The sequence below is a fragment of the Monodon monoceros genome, unplaced genomic scaffold (genome assembly GCF_005190385.1).
Source record: "Monodon monoceros isolate NGI ecotype Baffin Bay Population unplaced genomic scaffold, NGI_Narwhal_1 Super_Scaffold_21, whole genome shotgun sequence".
Classification (NCBI taxonomy): domain Eukaryota; kingdom Metazoa; phylum Chordata; class Mammalia; order Artiodactyla; family Monodontidae; genus Monodon; species Monodon monoceros.
Window position 1 is genome coordinate 137,697,434 of NW_021703778.1, and position 15,809 is coordinate 137,713,242.

The window sequence follows — 15,809 nt, forward strand, 5'->3', positions numbered from 1 at the left end:
ATTTGAGATGGGCAGGAAGGGATTGATAGGATTTGGGTGATCAGAGAAGAAAGCAGGATTAAAGAAAGTCAGAAGCCTGAGGCTGAACTGTCTCTGGAAGGCAGGAGGAGACTGGGGCTTCTCACTTTCCGCACCCCCCAGTCCGGAGCCTGGCGGGCTGTATCTGGCAGAGCCCGTGGCTGCTGTTTACCTCCGACCCCCTCCACCCCGCACCCGCCTTTGCAATCTCTTTCACCTTCGCAGTCGGCGAGGGCAGTGCTCTGCTAGGTTGGAGGAGGCTCTCCCTCCCTGAGGAATGTGCGACCCTCCCTCTCTGAGGAATGTGCGTCTAGTTTCCCGGGCCGATCCGGCCCAGCGCCTACCACTTTCCCCCGCCGCGGGTAGCCAGGGGAGCCCCGCTGTCTTCACCCCACCCTCCGCCATGATCCAGTTTCAAAGTCACCTGAAAGCCATTTCCTTCCGCGCACGCCCCTCCCCCCCCGTAAATCACCTAGGGCTTGCATTTGCCTGGAGTAACTTTTTTTCTTTTCCTTTTCGGCTTTTTTTTTTTTTTTTTGCTTATTTTGTTTTTAAACGTGAATATTAGGCGTTTACTAGACACACTTACCTCTACTGGATGTCAAGTATACCCAGTGGTTCTGATGTCAGTGTCCCATCCCTCCTCCCATTCTGGGCTTCTCTTCCCCAGTCCTGTGTTGGGACAGCATCTTTTTTTCAGCACATTTATTGATGAATTACTTCGGGTTTTAAAGTTTATGCTCTTGCTCAAAACGCAGCCGATCCTTATTGAGTGTCCCTGTCGCGTCCTCAGCCCCTCACTTTCCAGGTGTGCACCTTTCGATGCCCACGTGATTACATACAGACATAAAAACAGGAGACAGGTTCTCTTCGTTTTACCAAAATGGGTCCTTTATTTACACGGGTTTCTGCCTCTTGCTTTTCCCACCTAACAGTCTCGTGGTGGACTCCCTCCAAGTTATCGGCTTCTTCATCTCTTTCTTGTCAGCTTCTCGGAGGTTTGGATTTATATCTGTAAAGGGTCACGGGAACCGAATTTCGGTGAGGAATTCAAGACGTGAGTTTCTGGCTCAGAAGAGCCGAGGTGACCTGCTCTGGTAGGATCAGGACTCCCAAGTCCGATCCCAACTAAGGACTCACTTGGAAGCCCCCTTTCCTGTCCGTACAATGGGGGCTGTTTTGGCCGTCCGGTGACCTCTTGGGAGGCAGTGATATCAGGTCTGTGACACCACTGTGTGTCCCCCCCCCCCACCCCGTGCGTCTTTGTGTCTTAGCGCATCTAGGTTGCTCGGGGTCGGCTAGCGTTCGGCCGGGAGGACACCGCCGGGGCCGCGCGCTCGCCCCACCCGCGGGCGTTAATCATTAGCGGCGCGCAAGCCCCCCTCCCGCCGCCGCAGCCTTTACCCCGGGTTCCAGCTCGCAGCGCCGCGAGGTTGCCCCCGTCCCCCGCCGAGCCGCCAATCGCGGGATTCCAGTCGCTGGCCCGAGTCTCCACCCACTGGAAAAATTCCTGGTCCGCCCTCCCTGTCCCCTCCCGCGGCTGCTGCCGCTCTGCTCGGCCCCGACTTCCTGCCGGGCGCTGGAAGGCGCGCGCGGGCTGGGGTCCCCGGGGGCCGCGCTAGCAGCTGGCCGCGCCCCGGCCGCCAAGGGGCTGGCCGTGGGCGGGAGCGGCCGGCAGCCTCGGCCCCTTCCCGGAGCGACATTCAAACTCGCGCCCGCGTTGCGGCGGCACCTGGGTGGCTTCGCGCGCCGTGCGTTCTGGATCCAGCCGGGCGGCCGCTGCTCGGTGAGTGTCCGTCGGTTCTCCCCGCGTCCTCTGCGGGCGCAGCGGGCCAAGCGGCAGTGCCCGGAGTGGTTTTGAAGCCCTTGCCCTCCCGGGCACCCGCCCCAGCCCCCTGCGGGGTGAGGACTCGGCGCGGCAGAGAGGGGCCCGGGGCCGCGTGGGCTCCTCCCAGGGCGACCCTCCAGGCCGAGGGCTGGAGCGCAGGAGGCTTGTGCAAGGAGACATTTTTCTGTCCTTTAGCCCCCACCCCGGAAACGAAAGGAGCGAATGCGCCCCGTGACTCCCAAGAGGCGCAGTTTGAAACCCGGGAAGCCCTCGAGGCGGCGCCCACCCGCGCCCACTGCGCGCTCTTTTGCCCGAGGGCTGGTCCTTGCCTCGGACTGTGGGCCCGGGAGGGGTGGACTCTTCTGGGGAAGGACCCGAGCCTCTGGTCCCGGGAACCCAAAGGCGCCAGCAGCCTGTTCCGGGTTGGTGTCACACAGTACTCGCTCTGGGAATCTCACGCGTCCTGGAGGGATTAGAGTGGGTGCCAGCAATGGGGTGTCGGGGAGCCGAAAGCACAGAAGCCACTGCCTGCCGCTGCCTCCCTCGACCTCACCCACTCCCAAAACCGGTTTGGTTGATTTTCTCCTTATTCGCAGCCCTTTGGTTTGGAACGCTAGGAGGAGGCGTGCAAACTCGAAAATTTCAAGACGTTTTTAGGTAGCTACTTTTACTCTTTGGAGCTGCTTTTTAAAACAAAAGAAAGAACGGAGTGGGAAACGTAATGGTGGGAGGCTGGAGGGGTGTGGCCTGGGGTGGGGCGGTGTTATAGCGGCCACTGTAAGAGTTTCACCCTCGGAAGTCACTTGCCTGTCTCCTGTTCTGGGGCCCCCAGGAGGCGATCCGGATTGCATCGTCCTACAGGGAACCCTGGACTGGGGGTTCCCAGAGTCTCCTCAGCCCTGCCTCTGCACGCAGCTCAGTCACACCAACCTTGCTCAAAGAAATAATGAGGGAGAGTAATGACAGCCCTGAGGGCTCCCCACTGAGCACATTGCCGGCCTCCCTTAAGGCAAGTGCCTTTCTAGCCTGCCTTTGCTGGACTGGGAATGGAATCCTGAGTGACGTAGCTGGGAATGGCTTCACCCTAACCATTTCCAGCAGAAAACCTAGGGAGTAAGAACCCAAAAAAGGTGTACCCCTTCCCTCTGTTGTTCACCCTCTTCCCTGTGGGCCTGGGATGCCTCATCTCATCTCCTGCTGTTAATACTCCTCTGTCTCTGCTGCCCCCACTCCCTTCCCAGAAGGCTGGGCAACCCCTTAGATCCCTGGATGTCTTGCTCTGGGGATGGGATAGGGAGTCTGCGTGGGGTAAACCAAGTCCTAGAAGCAGAGGAAGTGGTTTGCTTAAGAGCTGCCTTGGGCTTTTCTACTGCATTTTATTAGAAGTGGCACACTGAGGAGAGTGGGAAGAGCACTGGCATGGGAGCCCAGCACAGGATTTTGCCTCCGCTTTAGTCCTGGCTCTACTGTATATGGCATCAGATTTCTAGAGTCATTTGGGCTGGAAGGCACCTCCCATGTGCCTAGGCCATTTACACATGCAGGCAGCAGAGCCCAGAGATGTGACGTGACTGGAGCCTGGCTCCTGTTGGCCAAACAGGGACCAGAACTCAGATTTCCTCGTGGTCTAATCCATGCTTTTCCCAACGTGACCTGAGCAAGTCACATACTTTTTTCTGACTCAGTTTCCACATGAGTAGAGTTGGGGACTTGCCTGCTTTTCTTCACAGAGGCTGTGGTAAGGATCAAAGGAAGCCACATACGTGGAAAGTGCTGCATAAACTCCTATACAAAATGAGGGGCTCACTGTGGCTAGGAGGGGCCCTCAAGAGCTTTACAATTTACTGGATACGTCCCATGTGTGCCACAAGGAGACGGTAGATACCAGGAGCCAATGCTGGATGTTTACACCCCTGGCCTGTAATAGCTCCAGGGTAAACATTTGCCTTACCAAATCCACAGCTCTCCCAGGGTCACTGTGTTTACCCTGGAGGTGACCAAAGGCCATGGCCTGAGGGATGGCCAGGGCAGGAGGGGAAAAGGAGCTGTGTTCCAGATGTATGGCTTGCCCCTTCACCTCCATTCTCCTCTCAAAACCTTGTGAAGGCTCTGGTTCCAAGTCTGGGGGTTGCTACAAGCCCAGGCTGAGCACTGACTTTGGAGGGTTAATCGGGAGACCAACTAGCTATTCCCTGTTGTGTTGAGGGTTGAGGGGACTCTGGGCATTGGGAGGGTGCTGCCTTTGCAGCTGCACTGAGGGCTGTCTTCAGCTCCTCATTTGCCCCCCTCTCCCCATCCCAGGCTGCCACTCTGGCCCAGGCCGCTGCTCAGTCCTGCCTCTCTGGCCAGCTGCATGTCCATAGGCCTTTGTTTCAGGGTTGCAAGCCCGCCCTCCCCAGCAGAAGCCCTCAGGTTGGGGCCCTGGCAGCTGGAAATCACTACTGCCAGCAGGAAGGCTTTACTGGAGTCCACAGGGGACCTGGCAGACCTTCATTTCCTCTTGTAGGTCCCATCTGGAGACCCCAACTTGCCCCTGGCCAGATTCTCTCACCATCTTTTCTCATCTTTCCTCCCCATGATGGATGGATCATGCTCTTTTTCTTCCTACACTCACACTTCTTAGTTCTATTTTAAAGGATTCATTCATTCATTCAACAGTTTTTTTGGCATCTACTATATATGAATGCTGGACGCAGAGGACACAGCAATGAACAAAATATATGATAGTCATTGACTTCATGGAGCTGGCTTCTGGTGGGGGGAGCTGTCAATAAGCAAGACAGATAGTGGAAAGCAAGTTAATGATAAGCAGAGCCACATGATAGGGAAGGTGGATGTGAATTGTCATGGAGGGGGTGAGATGGCATTTTAGATGGGGTGGCCTGGGGCGCATCCCGAGGAAGGGCTATTTGATAATACCAGAAGGAGGAGTTTCCCTTCGTCTCTGGTTTCCTTTTCTTTTTTTTTTTTTCCGCGGTACGCGGGCCTCTCACTCTTATGGCCTCTCCCATTGCGGAGCACAGGCTCCGGACGCACAGGCTCAGTGGCCATGGCTCACGGGCCTAGCCGCTCCGCGGCATGTGGGATCTTACCGGACCGGGGCACGAACCCATGTCCCCTGCATCGGCAGGCGGACTCTCAACCACTGGGCCACCAGGGAAGCCCCTCTGGTTTCCTTTTCTTGTAACCCAGTTCATGCAACTCACTGCAGGGCTTGACAGCTTACTAGCCCTGCGGTGCTAAACTCCTTTGAGCCTGTGTTTCTCACCAGTAAAATGGAGTTAGTCATCATACCTACCACATACAGTTTTGTGAGACTGAACAATGAGCTAACGTGTGTTAAAGGCTTAGCAGAACCTATAAAGGTCATCAGTAAGTGATAGTCTTTTATTTTGTTATTTCTCCAACCAAATTCTGCAGGGGTAGCCCAAGATATTTAATGCCATTGCTAAATGAAAAGCTTTCCGTTTGAAGAATTAGGCAAGTGGGGAATTAGAGGCAGGTGAAAATCGAAACCCTAGTTAGTGCAGACTTTCTAGTTGGTGGGACTTTTCAGCCATATCCTAGATTCTCGGGGGTTGAGGATGTGGGCCTCCCAGGTGTGTGTGCTGCTTCCCCTGCTGACAGGGTGAACTGGGGGCAGCCCTGATTCTTCTCCCTTGCTCTGGAATTCCCCTTGCTTCCGAGCAGCCCTGATGAATCACACCTTCGTTCCTGGCCTCTCTGTCTCACAGCTGGGAAGACTATCTGCCCCTCCCCCAACGTCCTGTAGATAAATTACGCTCAGAGAGGGAGAGAAAGGGATGGTGAAAATGAGGGAGGGGCAGGGGAAAGCTGGGCAGATGGGTGGAGCTGTTTTAGGAGAGCCTGCAAAGGTGCAAGAGGATTCTGATGAAGGCCTAGAGGCAGCCCCAGAAAAAGTTTCAAGAAGTGTCCACCATGGACCAGAATTTTGTGTCCACCATGGACCAGAGTAACAGAATGGACAGGCACTATGAGTGCTCAGAGTCTGGCTGGACTCTGCTCAGCTCTGCACTGCTTCCACCCAGGCATTCTGAGGAGTCTCTTCCCCCCTCTGCTGGAACCAGGACCTTAAAGGGAGGGACCTGATCTCAAAGCCTGCGGTCAAAAGCTGCGGTGAGCGGTTTCCTGGGGGCCCGGCCCTGGCTCAGGAAGCAGGGGTGGGTGGTGGAGGGCGGGTCCTGGGGGAGTGGTGATCAGCCAGACCACTCCCTCTAAGAGCCCTGTCACCATCCAGCAGGAGCTGGACAGCCGAGCGGGCCCTGTGGTGAAGGAGCTTCCTGGTGCCTGGAGGAAACCAGGTAAAGCTAGATATAATATGGCTTCAGAGGAAGTGGTTGGGAAGGTCCAAACAGCCTCAGGCATTTTTATGATGTTGGGTGACCTCAAGTCAGAGGGGAATGAAAACTGGATAGGGTCAAGGAACCTGTGATCAGAAGGAGGAGGTACATCCAGAGATGCTGGCATCCCTCTGGGTGCTGGCTGTCTGGGATAAAGGCTGGCTTTGTCAACAGGGTCTCTGCTCTGTTCTTATTTTGATTAGCAGCTCTCTGAAGGCAGGGACTCTGAGTCATCTTTGTTCCCACATTGCATGGAGAACAGTGTAAAGTGTAATCAACAGGGCATGATGAGCTTGTGCTGGGGTCCCACCCTGAGGGCAATCTGGGCTCCGTGATCTCATCTGCTCCAGTTTTTGTTCCATGGAGTTAGAGGAAGAAGTCAGTGGTGGGGGTCAAGCCTAGCCCTTGGTGGGCTGTTGCCATCTGGGAATGCCAGCCAAGGGAGAATGGGGCTTTTTATAGTTCTCTTGCTGGCCTTTGGGGAGGGAGCCCTCCTGGCTTAAGCTCAAGGAGTGGATTTTTAAGGACTCTCAAATTCTGTTTCGTGCTGAGCAGACTCTGGGCCAACCACAGGACCTGAATGAGGTACAGATGGGCACAATGGTAACTGTGCATGTAGCCTTTTGGGAGATAGAGTTTGAGGGTACTAGGGGTTGCTCTGATTGTTGCTGGAGTTTGGCTGAGACTGGAGGGAGGGATGCTACAGGAGTGAAGTCTATTTCACTATGGTAATGGGATCTCGGGAGGGAAGATGGGTTCTACAGGTACTGGAAGCTCTTAAAAAGTCATATCCTTTACTCTCCAGGCCACAAGACTGTGTGTGTGTGTGTGTGTGTGTGTGTGTGTGTGTGTCTGTGCACATAAATCAGAGGTTCTTGACCGATAGATGTCAAGTGTTTATTGAAAGGAAAAGAGAACCAGTATTCTTGTGGTCTCTATCCTGTGCGTCGCTACATCCCCAGTGCTTGATGCATAGTAGGATTCAATAAATATTTGTTGAATAAGTAAAACCCTACTGTGTGATGAACCTTTAGGAATTAGAAAAATTTTCATGCTCTTCACAAATGTTCTAATCCTGTCTGGAAGTATCTAGGATAGAGTATAACATTCTAAGAAGTTGAACCTGTGGTCAGCTGCTCTGGCACAGGGGCAGGCAGCTCTGTATTCCTCCAGCCTGGGCAAGTGAAAGGGTGCCTAGGGTCACTGGGACCAGTCCTCCTGGGCCTGCTGAGAGTTTGCCCCCATGAATGTTGTGTCCAAAGTGGATCGTAGGGTGTGCTTATAGTCTAGAATATAGTTCATCCCATAATATGTCCTATAATTTCCCATAACACCTCTCCTACCCTATTCAGGACATGGCCACCCAGTAGCCTTGCTTATCTGCATGGAGCCAAGAAGGTCTCCAGATCAGCCAGGACTCAAGTTCCTGCATTTTTTTTCACACCAGCTCCCTAAGACCCTGTTTAACTCTTTTTTTAAAAAAAATAAATTTATTTATTTATTTTTGGCTGCCTTGGATCTTTGTTGCTAAGCACGGGCTTTCTCTAGTTGCGGTGAGTGGGGGCTACTCTTCGTTGTGGTGCACGGGCTTCTCATTGCGGTGGCTTCTCGTTGTGGAGCATGGGCGCTAGGCACATGGGCTTCAGTACCTGTGGCGCGTGGGCTCAGTAGTTGTGGCGCACGGGCTTAGTTGCTCCGTGGCATGTGGGATCTTCCCGGACCAGGGCCCGAACCTGTGTCCCCTGCCTTGACGAGTGGATTCTTAACCACTGTGCCACCAGGGAAGCCCTGTTTAACTCTTATATAGGAGTTGTGTCATCCTATTTCCAAGCCCACAACGGAAAGGAAAGCAGCAAAGGAGAGAGTAAAGAGACCAGCATAGAGAGGAAAAATGACCACAGTGCAACTGAGAGTTGACACTGAGAGTGGACAGAGATCAAGACACTATGCAAAGCAAGCACGAGCATAAGAGCCGGGGGTCATTTATTTAGGGGGAATGGCTTGGCACGCCTTGGCCCTTGGAGGGATCATTATTTTGATAATTGATGCTTTGCTGGTAATTGTGACCCTGAGTCATCAAGAAAAGGTTAAATGATATTCCCTTGACTGTTTAGGAAGGCAGGGAAGGAAGCGTGTAACATGTTTTTAAAAGATGTCCCAGTCAGATAGACTAAAAGTTTTAAAAGTGTTGACACTTAGGTAATATCACTAGTCCTCTCAACAAGGCAAAAAATAAGTGGTGGTGCCCTCAACTACAGATAAGGAAACTGAGCCCACCCACACAAGGTAGGTAACTTTTCTGAGTTCTCTCAGCTAAGACTTGGCAGGGATGAGGTCTGAACTTCTAAATGACTCTGGAGCACGTGCACTGAACTCTACCCCAGACTGTTTGGAAACCGGGCACACTCTTGAAAACATGGCTCTTGGACAACTCTCTCTGCAGGGGTTCCGGCTAGTCAAGGTTTTACTGTGTTACTGTGGAGCCAGGATGGGCCCAAACTTAATTCAGCTCCACCCATAGCAGACTGCCAGTTATCCTAAAGGACGCTTGCCTCAGTGGAAACAAGAACGCCTTTAATACATTTACATTTTAAGCACCTACCTGGGTGCCACACAACACTTGCTGAGGCCAGAAAATGATAGGGAGGAGCTGCAATTTCAAAAATCCCAGGCCTCTTTCCGTCAGGAGCTTTTGTTCCTTTGTTTTGGTTCTGGATGCTGCTGAAAGATGCTGTGCTGTGCAGTCTCGGTGCTGGTTGTTCCAGTCTGTCTCCAGGGTGGCGGGGCCCGCCCCTGTGTAGGAACCCCTACCCCCATGTTCCCACCATCCAGATCTGGCAAATGGTAATTGTATCCTATTTACTTCTCATTTATTATAGAGATAGAATGTTACAGATGCAACTGAAGCTTTCTTTTTCTTCCTGATAGCTTTCTCTTCCCTCCCTCCCGCCCCAGAAGTAACATTCTCTTGAATATGGTGTTTATCATTTCTATGAATGTTTTTATACTTTTTACTGTTGTCTGTAAGTAATTTATAGTTTCATGTCGTTTTAATTTTGACTTGTATAGCATCATGTTGAATGAACATTGTTGTCTAGATTTACCCATGTTGAAATATTTAAATCTAGTTTATTCGGTGAACTATTATATGGTTTCTATTGCATATTACAATTCCCTTATGGACAGACATTTAGGTTGATTCCATTTTCTCACCACTATAAGTAATAACTGTATTTATCATCCACGTGCCAGTCTTCTCTACCATATGTACCAGTGGTGGGATTACTGGGTTATAAATTTTGCTTTTCAAGATACGGTCAAATAATGTCCCTGAGTGATATGTAACCAATTTATGTTCTTACCAGAAACATGAGATTGTTCTTACCAGAAACATGGGATTGTGTTCTTGCAATCTGGTAGATGTAAAACGGTATTTTAAAATTAATTTATAAATTGTTTTTTTAAATAAGCGCTTTTGATTAAAGATAGGGATGAGCACTTTTCATGTTTATTGGCTAGCCATGTTTATTATTCTGTGAGGCTTTGCCCTTTACGTTAAAAAAATAATTTTTAACCAGGTAATGTATCCATATGATTCAAACCTTGAAAGGTAATACAGTGAAAAGTCTCCAACATCTGTTCCCTTGCTCCCAACTCCCCACCCTGTGACAAGTTAGAGGTTCTTGGTACTTTTTCAGAGTTTTAATTGCCATTTTCTTTTTCTTGTTGATTTTTAGGAGTTAAAAAGTATATATATATATGTAGGTATGGTAAATAAATGATAATAAATAATCTTTTGTAGGTTATATTCATTACATATAGCTCTGGATTGTCTTAACTTTATTAATGTCATTTTTCATAGGGAAGTTTTAATTTTAATGTGGCCAGATTTGCCAGTCTTTTCTTCATACTTTCTGCATCTTATTCAAGAAATCTTTTCCTACTCTGATTTTACAGAAACATATTTAGTCTATTTTCTTTTTAAATTTTGCTTCCACACTTACATTTTAAATTCACCTGGAATGTATTTCTTCTATGTGACAATGGTTCTCAACTCTGGCTACGTAGTAAAGCCTCATGAGGAGCTTTTTAAGAAAGTACGATTGTCTGAGCCTCATTTCAGATCAGACCAATAAAATTAAAATATCTCAGGGTGGAGCCTAGGCGTGGCTATGAAATGCCCCAGGTGACTTTTATGTCCAGCCAAGGTTGAGAACCACTCAACCCTGTAAGATGGAACTGATTTTATTTTTTCCAGAGCAATAGCCAATTTTTCCAGTACTAGTTATTGAACAGTCTATGCTTTTCCTGCTGACTTGTTACTGTTAAGATTTGATTGATAACTTTATTGAGATATATTTCACATATCTTAAATTCACCCATGTAGAGTGGTTTTTAGTATATATTCAGAGTTGTGCAACCACCCCCGCTATCCCCGCATCTTTTTTTTTTTTTTTTTTTTGGCCGGGGGGCCCTGTTGCTTGGCTTGTGGGATCCTCGTTCCCCAACCGGGGATCAAACCTGGGTGAGAGCTCGGAGTCCTAACCCCTGGACCACCAGGGAATTCTCTCCACTATGTAATCTTAAACCATTTTTATTACCCCTAAAAGAAGCCTTGTATCTTTAGTAATCATTTCCTATTTCCTCCATCCCCTAGCCCCAGGCAATCACTAATCTACTTTTATCTCTCTAGATTTGCCTATTCTGGACATTTTACGTAATGAGTTCATACAATATGTAGTTCTATTGACTAGCCTTTTTCATTTAATGTAATGTTTTCGAGTCATCCGTGTCGTGGCATGTTATCAGTCCTTCATTCTTTTTTATTGCCAAATAATATTCCATTGTATGGGTATACTACATTTTGTTTATCCATTCATCAGTTGATGGACATTCTAGCTGTTTCCATTTTTTGGTATTATAAATAATGCTGCTATGAACAGTTGTGTACAACTTTTTGTACGCAGCATATAGATCCCCTAGCTTCTATATGACCTATGGGGAGATGATTATTTACGAGTTAACTTTTTGAGGAATTGCTAAATTGTTTTCCAAATAGGCTACACTATTTTACATTCTTTTTTTTTTTTTTTTTTTTTTTTTTTGCGGTATGCCAGCCTCTCACTGTTGTGGCCTCTCCCTTTGCGGAGCACAGGCTCAGCCATGGCTCACGGGCCCAGCCGCTCTGAGGCATGTGGGATCTTCCCGGGCCGGGGCACGAACCCGTGTCCCCTGCATTGGCAGGCGGACTCTCAACCACTGCGCCACCAGGGAAGCCCTAATGTACATTCTTACCAGCAATGAGCAAGGGTTCTAATTTCTCCTCATCCTCACCATTACTTGTTATTGAACATGGTTTTAATTTTAACCATCCTAGAGTGAGTAGGAAGTAGATTTAGTTGTGGTCTTGGTTTGCATTTCCCTAATGATTAATATATTGAGCATCTTTTCTTGTGCTTATTGGCCATTTGTATATGTTTTTTGGAGAAATATCTATTCAAATTTTTGCCCATTAAAAAAATTTTTTTTTTGTTGAGTTGTAAGGGTTCTTTATATAGTCTGGATACAAGTCTATTATCAGATTTACAAATATTTTCTCCCATTCTGTGGTTTGTCTTTTCACTTTCCTTTTTCTCTCTTTTAAAAATTTTAATTTAAAAATTAAAAAAAATCGAGGTGTAATTGATATGTCATTATTGGTTTCAGGTGTACAACTTAATGATTCAATCAATATTTGTATACATTGTGAAATGATCTAGTCCACTTTCTTTATAGTGCCCTTTGAAACACAAGTTTTAAATTTTGATGAAGTCCAATTATCTATTTTTGTTTTGTTTTGTTGCTTGTGCTTTTGCTATTGTATCTGAGAAACCATTGCTCACCCAAGTTCACAAAAATTTACCCCTATATTTTCTTCTAAGAGTTTTATAGTTTTAGCTCTTATATTCAGGTCTATGATTCATTTTGACTTAATTTTTGTGTATGGTATGAACTAGATATCCAAATTCATTCTTTTGCATGTGAATATACAGTTGTCCTAGCACCATTTGTTGAAAAGACGATTGTTTTTCTATTGAATGGTTTTGGTACCCTTAATGAAAATCAATTGACTGTAAATGTGAGGTTTTATTTCTGTACTCTCAATTCTGTTGCATTAATCTATATGTGTATCTTTATGCCTTGGTAATTATAGCTTTGTAGTCTTTTTGTGTGTGTGTGTGTGTGTGTGTGTTACGCGGACCTTTCACTGTTGTGGCCTCTCCCATTGCGGAGCACAGGCTCCGGATGCGCAGGCTCAGCGGCCATGGCTCACAGGCCCAGCCGCTCCGCGGCATGTGGGATCTTCCCGGACCGGGGCACGAACCCGTGTCCCCTGCATCGGCAGGCGGACTCTCAACCACTGCGCCACCAGGGAAGCCCTGTAGTCGGTTTTGAAATTGGGAACTGTGAGTCTTCCAACTTTGTTCTTTTTCAAGATTGTTTTTCTGGCTCCCTTGCTTTTCCATACAAATTTTATGATTAGCTTGTCAATTTCTACAAAAATACCAGCTAGAATTTTGAAAGAGATTGGATTGAGTCTGTAGGTCAATTTTGCTAACTTTAAGAATGTTAAGTGTTCTGATCCATGAACATGGGATGTCCTTCCATTTATTCAGGTCTTTAGTTTCTTTCAATAGTTTCCAGTATACAAGTCTTAACACTCCTTTTGTTAAATATATTCCAAAGTTTTTAATGCTTTTGCTGATGTTATAAATGGGATTGTTTTGTTTCTTAATTGCATTTGGGGGGTGGGGTGGGCTGTACCATGCAGTTTGCAGGATCCTAGTTCCCCAACCAGGGATTGAACCTGCTCCCTTGGCAGTGAAAGCGTGGAGTCCCAACTACTGGACTGCCAGGGAATTCCCCTTAATTGCATTTTTTGGATTGTGCACTACTAGTATATAGGAGTAGAAATGATTTTTTGTGTATTGATCTTGTATCCTGCCATCTTACTGGACTCTTTCATTAGTTCTAATCATTTTGTTAGTGGATTCCTTAGGATTTGCTATATATAAGATCATGTCATTTGTGAATAGAGATAGTTTTACTTCTTTTTTTTCAATCTGAATGTCTTTTATTTCTTTTTCTTGCCTAATTTTCATGGCTAGAATCCAGTACAGTGTTGAATAGAAGTATCATGAGGGGACATTCTTGTCTTATTCCTAATCTTAGGGGGAAAGCATTCCTTCTTTCTCCATTAAGATGAAACACCTGTGCGGTTTTTTGTAGATGTTCTTTGTAAGACTGGGGATGTTCCCTTCTGTTCCTAGTTTGTGTGGTGTTTTTATCATGGAAGGGTGTCAGATTTTGTCAAATGTTTTTTCTGGGTCTATTGAGGTGATCAGGTGGTTTTTATATTTTATTCTATTAATATTTAAAATTATATTAATTGATTTTTGGATGTTAACCCAATCTTGTATTTCTGGGATAAATTCACATGGTCATAGTGTATGTTCCTTTTTATATGTTGCTGGATTCAGTTTGTTAGTATTTTGTTGAGGATTTTTACAGCCACACTTATAAGGGATGTTGGACTGTAGCTGGTTTTTTTTCTTGTGATATCTTGTTTGGTCTTGATAACAGGCCTCATAGAATGGGTTAAGTGTCCCTTTCTCTACTGTTTTTTGGAGGAGTTTGTGAAGAATTGCTATTAATTCTTTAAATGTTTGGTAAATTCACTAGTGAAGCCATCTAGTCCTGAGCTTTTCTTTATTGGAAGTTTAAAAATTATTAATTCAGTCTCTTATTAACAGGTCTCTTCAGATTTTCTGTTTCTTCCTGAGTCAGTCATTGGCTTATGTCATTCTAAGGATTTGTCTAGGAATTTCATCTAACTTATCTAATTCATTGGCATAGAGTTGTTCATGGTATTTCCTTATAATCCTTTAAGAAGTTCTTTTTTGTCTTTGATGTTCTGCGTTTATACTACGGATGATGTGTCTAAGTGTGAACTTCTTTTAAATTTAACTTAGTCGTGCTTTCAATATGAGGACAAATGTTTTATGTTCAGTTCTGGAAAATTCATATACATTCTGTCTTTGAAAATTGCCTCTCCCCTATTCTTTCCTTTTTCTTCCTATAGAACTCTATGGACCTCTGTCTCTTTGTTTTTTTTTTTTTTTTGGACCTCTGTCTCTTAATGTTTATATTTTCTTATTCTTTGCATCTACTTCAGGATAATTTCTTCAGTTTTTTTTTCCATTTCACTAATTCTTTCTTTAGCTGTATTTGATTTTCTGTTGAACGTACCTATTGGGTTTGAAATATCAATATTGTATACAATTCACCCGTGAAAAATCTGGGTTTCAACTGCGTGGGTCCACTTATATGTGGATCTTTTTCAATAAGTATGTACTACAATACTACACAATCTGCAGCTTGTTGAATCCGCGGATGCAGAACTGTGGATACAGAGGGCTGACTGTAAAGTTATATGCGGATTTTCTACTGTGTGAGGGGTTGGTGCCCCTAAGCCCCGTGTTGTTCAAAGGTCAACTGTATTTTATTTCCATTCAGTACTTTTTCAAAGTCCTTTTCAGATTTTTCTTTTATTTCTAGCTTTTGGAGTACCAGTTTTTTCCATCTTCTGACTCGCTTGTCATGGTTTGTTTTATTGTGTGGTTTGTAATTTTTATACTGATCTCCTCTTCATTGGGTGGCAAAGAGTGGGATGCATAAAAGCAAGGTATTTTGGAAGTCTGCACTTATTGTGATGATGAGGTCTAGGACATATCAAATGTGTGGGTGAGTGGCTGAGGTGGGGTAGAGGAAAAGACTGGCAGAGGAACTTTGCATGTCTGGCTGCTTCCTGTCATACAGGTCTCTGCCTAAGAGTCACCTTTTCAGAGCCTTCCCAGGCCTCCCTAAATGTCTCCACCCCCCCCAGTCCTACTGCCTTTCTTCTGTTTTACCTTATCACTGTTAACGCATCGCTATTCAGAAATATATTAGCTATTTGTCTATCTTTTGTGACCTTCCTCCATATTGGAATGTAAGCTCCATGATCGTAAGGATTTGTCTTTTTTTTTTTTTTTTTGGCCACCCCACGTGGCATGTGGGATCCTAGTTCCCTAACCAGGAATTGAACCCGTGCCCTCTGCATTGGAAGCACCAGAGTCTTAACCACTGGACTGCTGGGGAAGTCCCCAGTAAGGATTTGTCTTATTCACTGCTACGTCCCCAGCAGCTGGCATGTGGTTTATACTGTCCATAAATTTGGGTGAGTTTGAGTAGTCCTGTTTTTAGATGGAAGTCATCTGAGCCCCGATGCTGCAACTTTCAGCTGGGCTGAGTCTGACCAGGCAGCAGAGGTGAACAGCTTGCCTCTTCATCCCCAAACCTTTTTCTGGACCTCCACTGGAGATGTCTTCTCCCATTATAAGAGCCCAGAAAATACAATCCATCCTGTGTGCTTCAGCCTTCTTCTGGCATGAGTTCCACAGCTGCTAAAATCAGTAGTAGGGATTTGAGTGCCAGAAGCCCTGGGGGAAGAAAATGCACAAAACCCTGGGAAGATCTGGTCCTTACCTTTAGGAGGTTGTGATTGAGTTAAGAAGACATCA

At 46.6% G+C, this 15,809-nt stretch overlaps 1 protein-coding gene across 13 annotated transcripts in view; it reads left to right on the forward strand.

The window, feature by feature from the left end:
• Positions 1-1,026: 1,026 nt before the first annotated feature.
• PLEKHG3 (pleckstrin homology and RhoGEF domain containing G3) overlaps positions 1,027-15,809 on the forward strand; it is a 44,792-nt gene continuing 30,009 nt past the window's right edge. For 11 of the 13 annotated variants that reach the window (XM_029237708.1, XM_029237713.1, XM_029237718.1 and 8 more), the window contains exon 1: positions 1,615-1,804. The gene's annotated coding sequence lies outside the window, so the exon portion shown is untranslated. Of the gene's footprint in view, positions 1,237-1,614; positions 1,805-6,134; positions 6,169-15,809 lie in introns of those variants that run through there. The other 2 variants (XM_029237710.1, XM_029237709.1) reach the window with 2 other exon arrangements.